This window comes from Heterodontus francisci, chromosome 34 (genome assembly GCF_036365525.1).
Source record: "Heterodontus francisci isolate sHetFra1 chromosome 34, sHetFra1.hap1, whole genome shotgun sequence".
Lineage (NCBI taxonomy): Eukaryota > Metazoa > Chordata > Chondrichthyes > Heterodontiformes > Heterodontidae > Heterodontus > Heterodontus francisci.
Window position 1 is genome coordinate 11,578,513 of NC_090404.1, and position 12,531 is coordinate 11,591,043.

The 12,531-nt window shown below is 48.9% G+C and overlaps 1 pseudogene; it reads left to right on the forward strand.

Moving 5' to 3' along the window:
- The window catches only part of LOC137348636 (zinc finger protein 850-like), a 163,077-nt pseudogene that overhangs the window by 26,427 nt on the left and 124,119 nt on the right, over positions 1-12,531 (forward strand).

Below are 12,531 nucleotides of genomic sequence, written 5' to 3' on the forward strand. Positions count from 1 at the left end.
TGAGCATTGCTGGTTCGGCCAGCAATTGTTGCCCATCCCTTGAAAGGGTGGTGGTGAGCTGCCTTCTTGAACCACTGCATAAAGGCCTGCTACCTGACCTGAACCCGCCGGGAACCGACGACATGTGTCGTGTTCGGGTCGGGTTGGATCCCTCTTCCGGGCCCTGCTTTCGGGCTTGGGTCAGGTTGGGCCAGACACACACCGTAAGTTTCTGCTGGTAAGTATTGAAATTAAAGAACTTACCTGAACTGGCTGTCCAGGACAGAACTGAGTCTGCACAGTGAGGGAATGACATCACTATGACGTCATCACGCATGCACTCCAGGTTCGGTGTAAAGAAGATAAGTCGAGGGTTGGTCGGGTCGGGCTCGGGGCAAAATCGGAGGGGGTCGGGCTCGGGTCCGCTGTGATTTGGTCGCGTTCGGGTCAGGTTCTTTTTCCTGACCTGAGCAGACTTTTACTACTGCAGGCCATGTGGTGTAAGCACAGCCACAGTGCTGTTCGGAAAGGATTTCCAGGATTTTGTCCCAGGAACAGTGATATCGTTCCAAGTCAGGATGTTGTGTGGCTTGGAGGGGAACTTGCATAAGAACTAGGAGCAACTGTCAGCCATTCAGCCCCTCAAGTCTACTCTGCCATTCAATAAGATCATGGCTGATCTGATTGTGGCCCTGCCTGCACCTCCCACCCCCATAACTCTTGCTTCCCTTGTCGATCAAAAATCTGTCTAACTTCACCTTGAATATATTCCATGACCCAGCCTCCACTGCTGTCTGGGGAAGAGAATTCCAAAGTCTAATGACCTGCTGAGAGAAAAAATTCCTCCTCTTCTCAGACTTAAATGAGAGACCCCGAGTTCTAGATTCCTCTACAAGGGGAAACATCTGCCCGGCATCCACCCTGTCAAGTCCCCTCAGGGTCTTATGTGTTTCAATAAGTTCACCTCTCATTTTTCTAAACTCCAATGAGTATAGGCCTAACCTGCTCAACCCTTCCCCATGAGACAATCTCTCATCTCAGGACTCAGCCAATTGAACCCTCTCTGAATGGCTTCCACTACAATTATATCCTTCCTTATGTAAGGAGACCAAAACTATACACAATACTCTAGGTGCAGGTTCACTAAGGCCTTGTACAACTGTAGCAACATTTTGAGCAGCAAATACAGTGTACTAAATTGAAAGAAGTGCAAGTAAATCGCTGCTTCACCTGGAAGGAGTGTTTGGGGCCTTGGTGAGAAGAGAGGAGGTAAAAGGGCAGGGATTACACCTCCTGTGATTGCATGGGAAGGTGCAGTGGGAAGGGGACGAGGTGTCGGGGTGATGGAGGATTGGACCTCTGTACTTGCTGAAACCCTGTTGCATCTCTAACTTTATACTGACAAAAGGTCACTGACCTGAAATGTTAGCTCTGTTTCTCTCTGTACAGATGCTGCCAGACCTGCTGGCATTTTCAGCATCCGCAGGAATTGACTATTATTTTAAATGGGTTTACCTTAAGTAAGTTAACATTTATTTTAAATTGGTAGACTGTCTTTGCAGAATATCCGTCAGTCATTTTCTGCGCTGTAACCATTGTGTTACGTCACAGGACCGCAGTACGCAGGCGCGGAGCCGGACTACCCGGAGCATGCGCATTGTCACTTTGATCAGAGCTGTGCGAGTGCTGGAGAGGTACTTGAAGCGGGTGAGAGTCAGCGGGGCGCAGGGGAGGGATGGAGCCGGCGGGTGGGCAGGAGGTTTCAGAAGCACCTGGTGTAAATCGCAAGTCCCGAATAAGAAACTCCAGGTCCCGCGTGTGCAGCTCCGGGGCTTCTTTCCAGAAGGCTGCATTTGCTGGCAACGCTACCACCAGGTGGCGCTGCTGTGGTGCAGCATGTGCCACGAAAACGTCACAGTCTGCGACTTTAGGCAGCTGCCAGGACTAAAGATGGCGCTGCTCAAATAATCACACGGAGGCAACCTAAAAAACACATGGCAGCACACAATGGCGGAGTGAGAGAGCGAGCGGGCCTGGGGTGAGCGGGACAGTGCCGGGGACCGGAGCGGACCTGGGAGGAGTGGGTCAGGGTCGGGGAGCAGAGCGGGCCTGGGGGGAGCGGAGCGGCCGGCGAGTGGGGGTGGGGGGAGGAAGGAGGAGTGCCTTTTTCTACGCATGCGCCATAAACCTGCAACAGCAAAAGACGCACCGGCCGGTCCCTGCACCCGGCGACACCAGGTCTTCAGCCGCTCACTCCCCGCGTCTCTCTACGTCCTCTCGTTTCTGGCCCTCTCCATCCAGCCGTTCCCTCCAGCTACAGATCCCTCATCCAGCCGCTTTCTCCCCTACTTCTCAATTGTACTTCAGGCATTGCAGCTCTCTGCTCCCTGCCTTTTGCATCCCCCTCTTCAGGAACTTCTGAATTTAACTCCCTCCCACTGCAACCCCCACCCCCCTCTCCCCCCACCCCCCTCTCCACCTCTCCCCCCCCCACCCCCCTCTCCACCTCTCCCCCCCCACCCCCCTCTCCACCTCTCCCCCCCCACCCCCCTCTCCACCTCTCCCCCCCCACCCCCCTCTCCACCTCTCCCCCCCCACCCCCCTCTCCACCTCTCCCCCCCCACCCCCCTCTCCACCTCTCCCCCCCCACCCCCCTCTCCACCTCTCCCCCCCCACCCCCCTCTCCACCTCTCCCCCCCCACCCCCCTCTCCACCTCTCCCCCCCACCCCCCTCTCCCCCCCACCCCCCTCTCCACCTCTCCCCCCCCCCCTCTCCACCTCTCCCCCCCCCACCCCCCTCTCCACCTCTCCCCCCCCCCACCCCCCTCTCCACCTCTCCCCCCCCACCCCCCTCTCCACCTCTCCCCCCCCACCCCCCTCTCCACCTCTCCCCCCCACCCCCCTCTCCACCTCTCCCCCCCACCCCCCTCTCCACCTCTCCCCCCACCCCCCTCTCCACCTCTCCCCCCACCCCCCTCTCCACCTCTCCCCCCACCCCCCTCTCCACCTCTCCCCCCACCCCCCTCTCCACCTCTCACCCCACCCCCCTCTCCACCTCTCACCCCACCCCCCTCTCCACCTCTCACCCCACCCCCCTCTCCACCTCTCACCCCACCCCCCTCTCCACCTCTCACCCCACCCTCCTCTCCACCCCACCCCCCTCTCCACCCCACCCCCCTCTCCACCTCTCCACCCCACAGTTGAATATCTGAAGTGCAGTTGCAAAGTCGGAAAAATAACATCAAAAACCTCAACAATTCCAGGTTTAATTATTGAGAAGTTTTATTAAGTACATTAAACATTCGAGGCACTGCTGTGCATTGATACATGAGTGTTGTGTCATCAGCATTCCTGTGAAACAGACAGGCCGAGTCTCTGCTATGCAGAACTAAAGAGGTTGTTCCTGGAGAGCCTCGTGGCTCTCTATTCCACTACTGTATTGTCCATGTGAAGTAGGCAAAGTCATAAGAGTCTGAGCTCAGTCTATTCTTGGTGAATGTTCCCCAAGCGCATCCCAATGTGCACTCCCATTACATCCATAAATGCAAGGTTCCTTTCCACATTGTGACAAGCTCCGCAGCATGATCTAGTTGCCTTCATTGCTTGAATGCTGACCTTAAGTCTCAAGAATTGTTTTCTCAACGGCATGTTTTACATGAAAATAAATAAGGAAAGAACAGGAGTGTCAGAGCTTCCCTCCCTCCAATGAAATTACTGTTGCGCATGCTTTATACTCTGCAGGATAGGCATGTACTGATAACACCGCCAATGAATCACTTAGTACCCACCTCAGCTGTAGGAGTCAGGATGATGTAACTGCCTCTATCTCGTGATGGTTCAATGCTGCTCTCAGAAAACATGAATGATGTGAGGGTGCTGGAAAAAGAAGCACATTTCTTTTGTACTATGAACATAAAGCAGGCCATTTAGCCCAGCTGTTCCCTGCTAGTGGTTATGCTACTCCTGCGCCTTCCCATCCGCTCCCATTTAGGATGGAGAACGGTGTGGCTGCACTCCCACTGCACCAGTTGTGTACACAGCAAGAGCATTCACATTTGTGCTACCACTGGACACGGCATGCTTGTTTCTTTTAGTGCTCAGTCTTCTTGTTGAATGTTCCCCAAATGCTTGACCGCTTTGGACGCCCTCTCTGCTTGACAGGCAGCAGCTGGCAATTGCGGAGTCTTACAAGGCTCTACATGGTTGTTTCAAGGGCGGATGGGGAAACAGGTGGCTGTGTGTCCATGTGCACGGCTCTGATGGGTGCAGGAACAGAGCCAATTACAACAGAGACTGGAGCACATTTACTGCCTGCACACAGCCCCAGACAATGGAAAGGATTTTAGTGCAGTGCAGTGGACTGGAGCACATGCAGTGCCCCAGACAATGGAAATGTTTTCAGAACAACTTACCTTGGATTACCTTGGAGCAATCTCCTCTTTCTGATAAAAATGAAGCAGACTGAAATCTTCAAAATCGCTAAATAATTGCGAGAAAATGCCCAACAAAACCTCTCCTCCTTCCACTTTCAGAAACTCGGGCTAACCAGTCCTGGCAAGCCGGAACGCAGCGCATGCGCAGAGAGCAGGAGACCGTCTGCGCATGTGCGCACTGCGGCGCAGCCTGATGACGTCAGTGGCGGCCAGCGTGGTCAGGAATCACTTTGTTTCCAGAAATGTGGTTGGTATCTTGGCTGAGCGGGAAGCAGAGTGCATGCGCAGCCATCTTGATGATGACACAGAGTAGGCGGGGCTTCCGGTCCCAGTGACCAGGAGAGAAAATCATTGACTCATTGATTTGATTCTCACTCTGCATGCAGGGGCTGGAGAACTGAACCCAGCCAGAGTAGAGGGAGGGAGAAAACTGGCAGTGGAGGAAAGAAGTGGTGCGATGGGTTTGGATTTCAGCACAGGGACGAGGGAGAGTGTGTGGGACGGGGATTTACAGCTTTTGGGGAACAAGAGAGGAAAAAATGTTCCATAGAAACTAGAATTGTCTGTTCAGAATTTCTATCCTGTACTGACAATGATGACTTTTCTAAACTCCTTTTACACGGATTAGACACGAATACTTTGCAGACCTCTTGAAAACAAAACGAGCAGTGACTTAAATGGAGGGACTAGGTAACCCTATTTAAGAGGTACGAGTAATATTCAGTAACAAGAAAAAATATAAAGGAAACTTAAGTAAATCAAACTAAAATGTCATCCCTGGTGGTGATGATGCACTGCAGTCCCTCTGGCTGTGGAAGGCCTCAAGCATATCGGCAAACACCATGTGTTCACTCCCTGGGGGCACCCAGGTGTGGACATAGTTGCGGAAGGGAGGCAGACAGACTGCCTTCATGACCCTCCCCTTGACGGCCTGCTGCCTGGACCTGTTGGTGGTTATTTTGGCCAGGCCCAGGAGCAGTTGAACTAGAAGGTCCATCACCCTGCCCATTCCCCTCCACACTGGGTGTCCAAAGATCAGGAGTGTGGGTCTGGAGTGCAACCAGACCTTGCGGAGCCCCCTCAGATAGTCAAACAGGGTCTGCAACCTTGCACATTCTGTATAAATGTGACACACGGACTCCTCCAGACTGAAAAAATTACAGGCGGCTGGGAAGTTCGTAAATTGACTTAATCATCGATTGCATGGGACTGCCACATGCCACACTGTCAACATCAAATCCCTGATGGACAAAGAGAGGATCCCCTTATGGAGTGCCTCCCACCAGGGCCTCCCGCCTCTACTGGATGGCAGGACAGAATGCCATGGCATGTCTGGACAGCCAGTGAGGGCGAGCAAGTCCGCCATCTTTATAGAAGGTGTTGTGCAGCAGGGCGCATGTGCGGCCATCCTGGGCTAGGAGGCAGCAGGAGAGAATATTGCGAATTTCTGTCCTGGACTGACAGTGGTGGCTTTTATAAACTCCTTTCACAGGGCCTCGAAGAAGAGGATTTGCGCACCGCAAACTCAAACCAAGAGCAATGTTTATCTCTTCTGAACTTTCCTCCTGGAATGAGAGTGAAAGCTTTTGTAAACTGAGAAATTGCAGATATTGGGAAAGTTTAAACAGGTTGGGACTTTTTTGTTGGGAAAAAAAGGAGACTTTGCAGTGACCGGATAGGAGATTTCAAAGTTATGAATGGATTGGACAAGATAGAAACACAGAAAATTTACGGCACAGAAGGAGGCCATTCAGCCCGTCATTTCCATGCTGGTCGACAAAGAACTGTACATCTTAATCCCACTTTCCAGTTCTTGCTTTGTAGTTCTGTAGGTTACAGCACTTCGAGTGCAGATCCAAATATTTTTTAAGTGCAATTACCTCTATCACTCTTTCAGGCCCGATCGCCTTCTGGGCAAAATAAATTCCCCCAGTTCCTGTGTAATCCTTCTGTTAATTTCTTTAAATTGATGCCCCTGGTTATTGCAAAGGGAAAAATAGGTCCCGCCGATCCATTCTGTCCAGGCCTATCCAATCTTTCCTTGTAGCTAAAATTCTCCAGTCCTGACAACGTCCTCATAAATCTCCTCCGTACCCTCTCTGGTGCGATCACATCCGTCCTGTAATGTGGTGACCAGATTGTACGTAATGGTTCTAACCTAGTGTTTTATACAGTTCTATCATAACCTCCCTGCTGTTATATTCTACGCCTTGACTAACAGGACAGTATTCCATATGCCTTCTTAACCACTTTATCTATCTGTCCTGCTACCTTCAATGATCTGTGGACATGCACTCCAAGTTCCCTCTGTCCTCTACGCTTTTCACAATCCTACCATTCGCTGTGTATTCCCTTGCCTTGTTTGTTCTCCCCAAATACCTCACACTTCACTGGATTGAATTCCATTTGACTCTTTTCTGCCCACCAGACCAGTCATAGAGTCATTTACGTCACAGAAGGAGGCCATTCGGCCCATCAAGTCCATGTTGGCTCTCCATAGAGCTATCCAGTCATGAGATATTGGAACAGATGATCAATAGCTTAGTCAAAGTGATAGGCTTTAAAGAGCATTTTATAGGAGGAAAGAGAGGTTGATAGATTTAGGGAGGAAATTCCAGACCATTGATGCCTTCCTGCAGTCAACAGCTTTCTTACTCACTGTCAACCACACAGGCAATTTTTTTTAAATCATGCCCCCTATATTTATGTCTAAATCATTGACATATGCTACAAAAAGCAAGGGTCCTAGTACTGAACCCTGCGAAACCCCACTGGAAGCAGCCTTCCAGTCACAAGACACCCATCGATCATTATCCTTTGCTTCCTGGCACTGAGCCAATTTTACATCCAACTGACCACTTGCCCTTGGATTCTGTGGGCTCTTACTTTTCTGACCAGTCTGCCGTGTGGGATCTTGTAGATGTGGAGAGAATGTTTCACTTGTGGGACAATCCTAAACCAGGGGCCATAAAGACAAGATAGTTACTGGTAAATCCAACAGGGGAATAAGGAGCAATGTGTTTACTCAGTGTTTAGAATGTGAAACTCACTGCAGCAGCAAGTGCTTGTGGAAAAAAGCTGAGATACTTTCAAAAGGAAACTAGATGAGTGGATGAGAGCAAAGGGAATAGAAAGATCTGCTGAGATGAGGTAGATGGAATGGGAGTAGAAACACCAGTGCAGGCTAGTTGGGCCAAATGGCCTGTTTCTATGCTGTACATTCTATGTAATTCTGTGTAAACTTCTTTTACAGGGTACTAGAAGGGGAGGATTTGCAGATGGGAAGCTCAAACCAAATACTGTGTCAAGATCTGACCATCATTCAATTCATCAGGACTTGAATATCATTGTTCTTTGAATGTAGAAGAAGAAATGTTTGTCTGTTCTGTCTGTGGGAAAAGATTTCAAACATCAGTGTGACTGGAAAAGCACCGAGACACACACACCCGAGTGAGAGTGTTCCAGTGCACTGACTGTGGAAAGAGCTTTAATCAGTTACACAGCCTGAAAAAAACATCACCATTCACAGCGGGGAGAAACTGTACACGTGTTCTGTGTGTGGACGAGGCTTCAACTGATCATCCAACCTGGAGAGACACAAAGACACTCGCACCACGGAGAAACCGTGGAAATGTGGGGACTGTGGGAAGGGATTCAATTACCCATCCCAGCTGGAAATACATCAGCGCAGGCACACTGGGGAGAGACCGTTCACCTGCTCCATGTGTGGGAAGGGATTCATTGAGTCAGCCTATCTGTTACAACACCAGCAAATTCACACTGGGGAGAGACCGTTCACCTGCTCCCTTTGTGGGAAGGGATTCATACGTTCATCCAACTTGCTGGCACACCAGAGAGTTCACACTGGGGAAAGACCGTTCACCTGCTCAGTGTGTGGGAAGGATTTCACTCAAAAATCAAACCTGCTGGCACACCAACGGCTTCACACGAGGGAGAGGCCATTCTCATGCTCCATGTGTGGAAAAGGATTCGCTCAGAAATCAAGCCTTCTGGCACACCAGCCACTTCACACTGGGGAGAGACCATTTACCTGCTCCGTGTGTGAGAGGGGATTCACAAAAAAATCCAGCCTTCTGACACACCAACGGCTTCACACTGGGGAGAGGCCGTTCACTTGCTCCGTGTGTGGGAAGGGATTCACTCTGTCATTCCACCTGCTGAGACACCAGCGAGTTCACAAGTGACTGCAGGAATTGGATTCTGCTGTTATTGCTGCTGTTCATCACATCTTGGACTGACAATGTTCATTCTGACAGTTGGAATTTGTTTTTGCTGATAACGCCAATAACTGGGCTGGAGTTTAATATCATGGATAAATGCCAAATAAATCAGCTTTGTTTTAAACACATTGTTGTAGATTTTTAACTTTCCCACTTGAGTGTTTAACATCACCTGGCTGGAGCTCAGAAAAGACAATCTGGGGGGAGGATCGTACGGCAGGAACAGAACTTCAGCCTGGACACAGTCCTTCAAGATCACACTGAGAGGGACAAACGGCACTTTGGTCTTTCTCATCTCTCTTCACTGACAGCAAAGTCCCCATGTGGTTTAATCCTGAGTCGTGTAAGAAATGTGTCCCAGCCGCTCTCTTCCATGGTTCAGAGCTCCCAGGCATGGAACAGAAGGCTCCTTTACAACACTGGAAGCTTATACCTGCCGTTTCACTTTCATTCAGGAACAGATCACAGTTTTACACCAATCTCTGATTTGACAGCACGTTTAGAGTCAGGAAGATCAACAGTGAATGCTGGAAACGTGCTGTCAATTCAGATTGGTGTAAAACTGTGATCTGTTCCTGACTGAAAGTGAAACGGCAGGTTTAAGCTTCCAGTCTGAAAATGACCGTGGTTATTATTCTATGAAGATTTAATGTATTCTGAGGGACAGGATAAACTGTCACTGAGAAAGGCGCAGGTTAATCAAGGATAGTCAGTATGGATTTGTTAAGGGAAGATCTTGTTTGACCAACTTGATCAAATTTTTTGAAGACATGACATGGAAGATAGATGAGGGTAGTGCAGCTGATGCGGTCTACAAGGATTTTAGCAAGGCTTTTGACAAGATCCCATATGGCAGATTGGTTACAAAAATAAAATCCCATGGGATCCAGGGAAATGCAGCAAGGTGGTTAAAAAACTGGCTCTGGCAGAAAACAAAGGGTAATTGTTGACGTGAGTTTTCGACTGGAGGGCTGTTTCCAGACTCAGTACTGGCTGCCCTGCTTTTTGTGGTATATATTAACGATTTCGACATAAATGTAGGGGGCATAATCAAGAGGTTTGCAGACAATACAAAGATTGGTTGTGTGGTAGATAGCTGTAATAAAAGCAGGAGATTTCAACTTCCCCAATATGAGCTGGGATAGTCTTCGTGCAAAAGGCTTAAAAGGGTACGGACCAGAGAGCTTTTTGAGCCAGTACATAGAAAGCCCTACAAGAGAAGGGGCGGTACTGCATCTAATCTTAGGGAATGCAGCCGGACAAGTGGTAGAAGTGTCAGTGGGAGAGCATTTCGGGCAGAGTGACCATAAATCTGTTAGCAGTACCGATGAAGGGTCACTGACTTGACACGTTAACTCTGCTTCTCCACAGATGCTGCCAGACCTGCTGAATATTTCCAGCATTTCTTGTTTTTATTTCAGATTTCCAGCATCTGCAGTATTTTGCTTTTATTCTGTAAGATTTAAGGTAGTTATGGAAAAGGACAAAGATGGACTGGAAATAAAGGTACTGAATTGGGGGAAGGCTGATTTCAATATGATAAAACAGGATCGGGCCAAAACGGACTGGGAGCAGCTACTTGTAGGAAAGTCGACATCAGACTAGTGGGAGTCATTCAAAAAGGAAACCGTGAGAGTTCAGGGCCAACATGTTCCCATAAAGGTGAAGGGTAGGACCAACAAGTCCAGGGAATCCTGGATGTCAAGGGATATAGAGGATTGGATGAGGAAAAGACAGGAGACTTTTGGCAAATTCAGAGATCTGAAAACAGCGGAAGCACTAGAGGAGTATAGAAAGTGTAGGAGCGGTACTTTAAAAAGTAATTAGGAGAGCGAAGAGGGGGCATGAAAAAACACTGGCGGGCAAGATAAAGAAAAATCCCAAGGCGTTTTATAAGTATATTAAGGGCAAGAGGATAACCAGGGAAAGAGTAGGGACCAAAGTGGAAATCTGTGTGAGGAGCTGGAGGACATAGGTGAGGTTTTAATGATTACTTTTCATCTGTGTTCACTATGGAGAAGGACGATATAGGTGTAGAGATCAGGGAGGGGGATTGTGACATACTTGAACAAATTAGCATTGAAAGGGAGGAGGTATTAGCTGTTTTAGTGGGCTTAAAGGCAGATAAATCTCCCAGTCCAGCCTGTTATGTGAGGCAAGAGAGGAGATTGCAGCGGTTCTGGCACAAATTTTCAAATCCTCTCTGGCCCCAGGAGAGGTACCAGAGGACTGGAGGACAGTGAATGTGGTACCATTATTCAAGAAGGGTAGCAGGGATATACCAGGTAATTACAGGCCGGTGAGTCTAAAATCAGTGGTAGGGAAACTATTGGAAAAAATTCTGAGGGACAGGATTAATCTCCACTTGGAGAGGCAGGGATTAATCAAGGATAGTCAGCGTGGCTTTGTCAGGGGGAGATCATGTCTAACAAATTTGATTGACTTTTTCAAGGAGGTGACTAGATGTGTAGATGAGGGTAAAGCAGTTGATGTAGTCTACATGGAATTCAGTAAGGCTTTTGATAAGGTCCTGCATGGGAGATTGGTCAAGAAGGTAAGAGCCCATGGGATCCAGGGCAAATTGGATCCAAAGTTGGCTTAGTGGCAGGAGGCAGAGGGTGACGATCGAGGGTTGTTTTTGTGATTGGAAGCCTGTGACCAGTGGTGTACTGCAGAGATCGGCGCTGGGACCCTTGCTGTTTGTAGTGTACATTAATGATTTAGACGTGAATATAGGAGGTATGATCAGTAAGTTCACAGATGACACGAAAATTGGTGTCGTAAACAATGAGGAAAGCCTTAGATTACAGGATGATATAGATGGGCTGTTAAGATGGGCAGGGCAGTGGCAAATGGAATGTAATCCTGAGAAGTGTGAGGTGATGCATTTTGGGAGGATTAACAAGGAGAGGGAATATACAATGGATGGTAGGACCCTAGGAAGCACAGAGGATCAGAGGGACCTTGGTGTACTTGTCCATAGATCACTGAAGGCAGCAGCACAGGTAGATAAGGTAGTTAGGCAGGCATGTGGGATACTTGCCTTTATTAGCCAAGGCATAGAATATAAGAGCAGGGAGGTTATGATGGAACTGTATAAAACGCTAGTTAGGCCATAGCTGGAGTACTGTGTACATTTCTGGGCACCACACTATAGGAAGGATGTGATTGCACTGGAGAGGGTGCAGAGGGGATTCACCAGGATGTTGCCCGGGCTGGAGTATTTCAGCTATGAAGAGAGACTGGATAGGCTAGGGTTGTTTGCCTTAGAGCAGAGAAGGCTGAGGGGGGACTAGATTGAGGTATACAAAATTATGAGGGGGGTAGATAGGAAGAGGTGTCAATAACCAGGGGGCATAGAGTTAAGGTAAGGGACAGGAAGTTTGGAGGGGATTTGAGGATTTTTTTTTTCACCCAGCGGGTGGTTGGAATCTGGAACACACTGAAGGGGTGATAGTGACCGGAACCCTCACAACATTTAAGAAGTATTTAGATGAGCACTTGAAACACCATAGCATACAAGGCTATGAGCCAAGTGTTGGAAAATGGGGATTAGAATAGTTAGGTGCTTGATGGCCAGCACAGACATGATGGGCCAAAGGGCCTGTTTCTGTGCTGTATTACTCTCTGACTCTATGTAGGCTGCAGGAAGATATTGATGGTCTGGTCGGATGGGCAGAAAAGTGGCAAATGGAATTCAACCTGGAGAAGTGTGAGGTGATGCATTTGGGGAAGTCAAACAAGGCAAAGGAATACACAATTAATGCGAAAATGCTGACAAGTGTAGAGTAAGTGAGGGACCTTGGAGTGAATGCCCATGGATCCCTGAAGGTAGCAGGACAGGTCAATAAGGTGGTTAAGAAGGCATGTGGAATCCT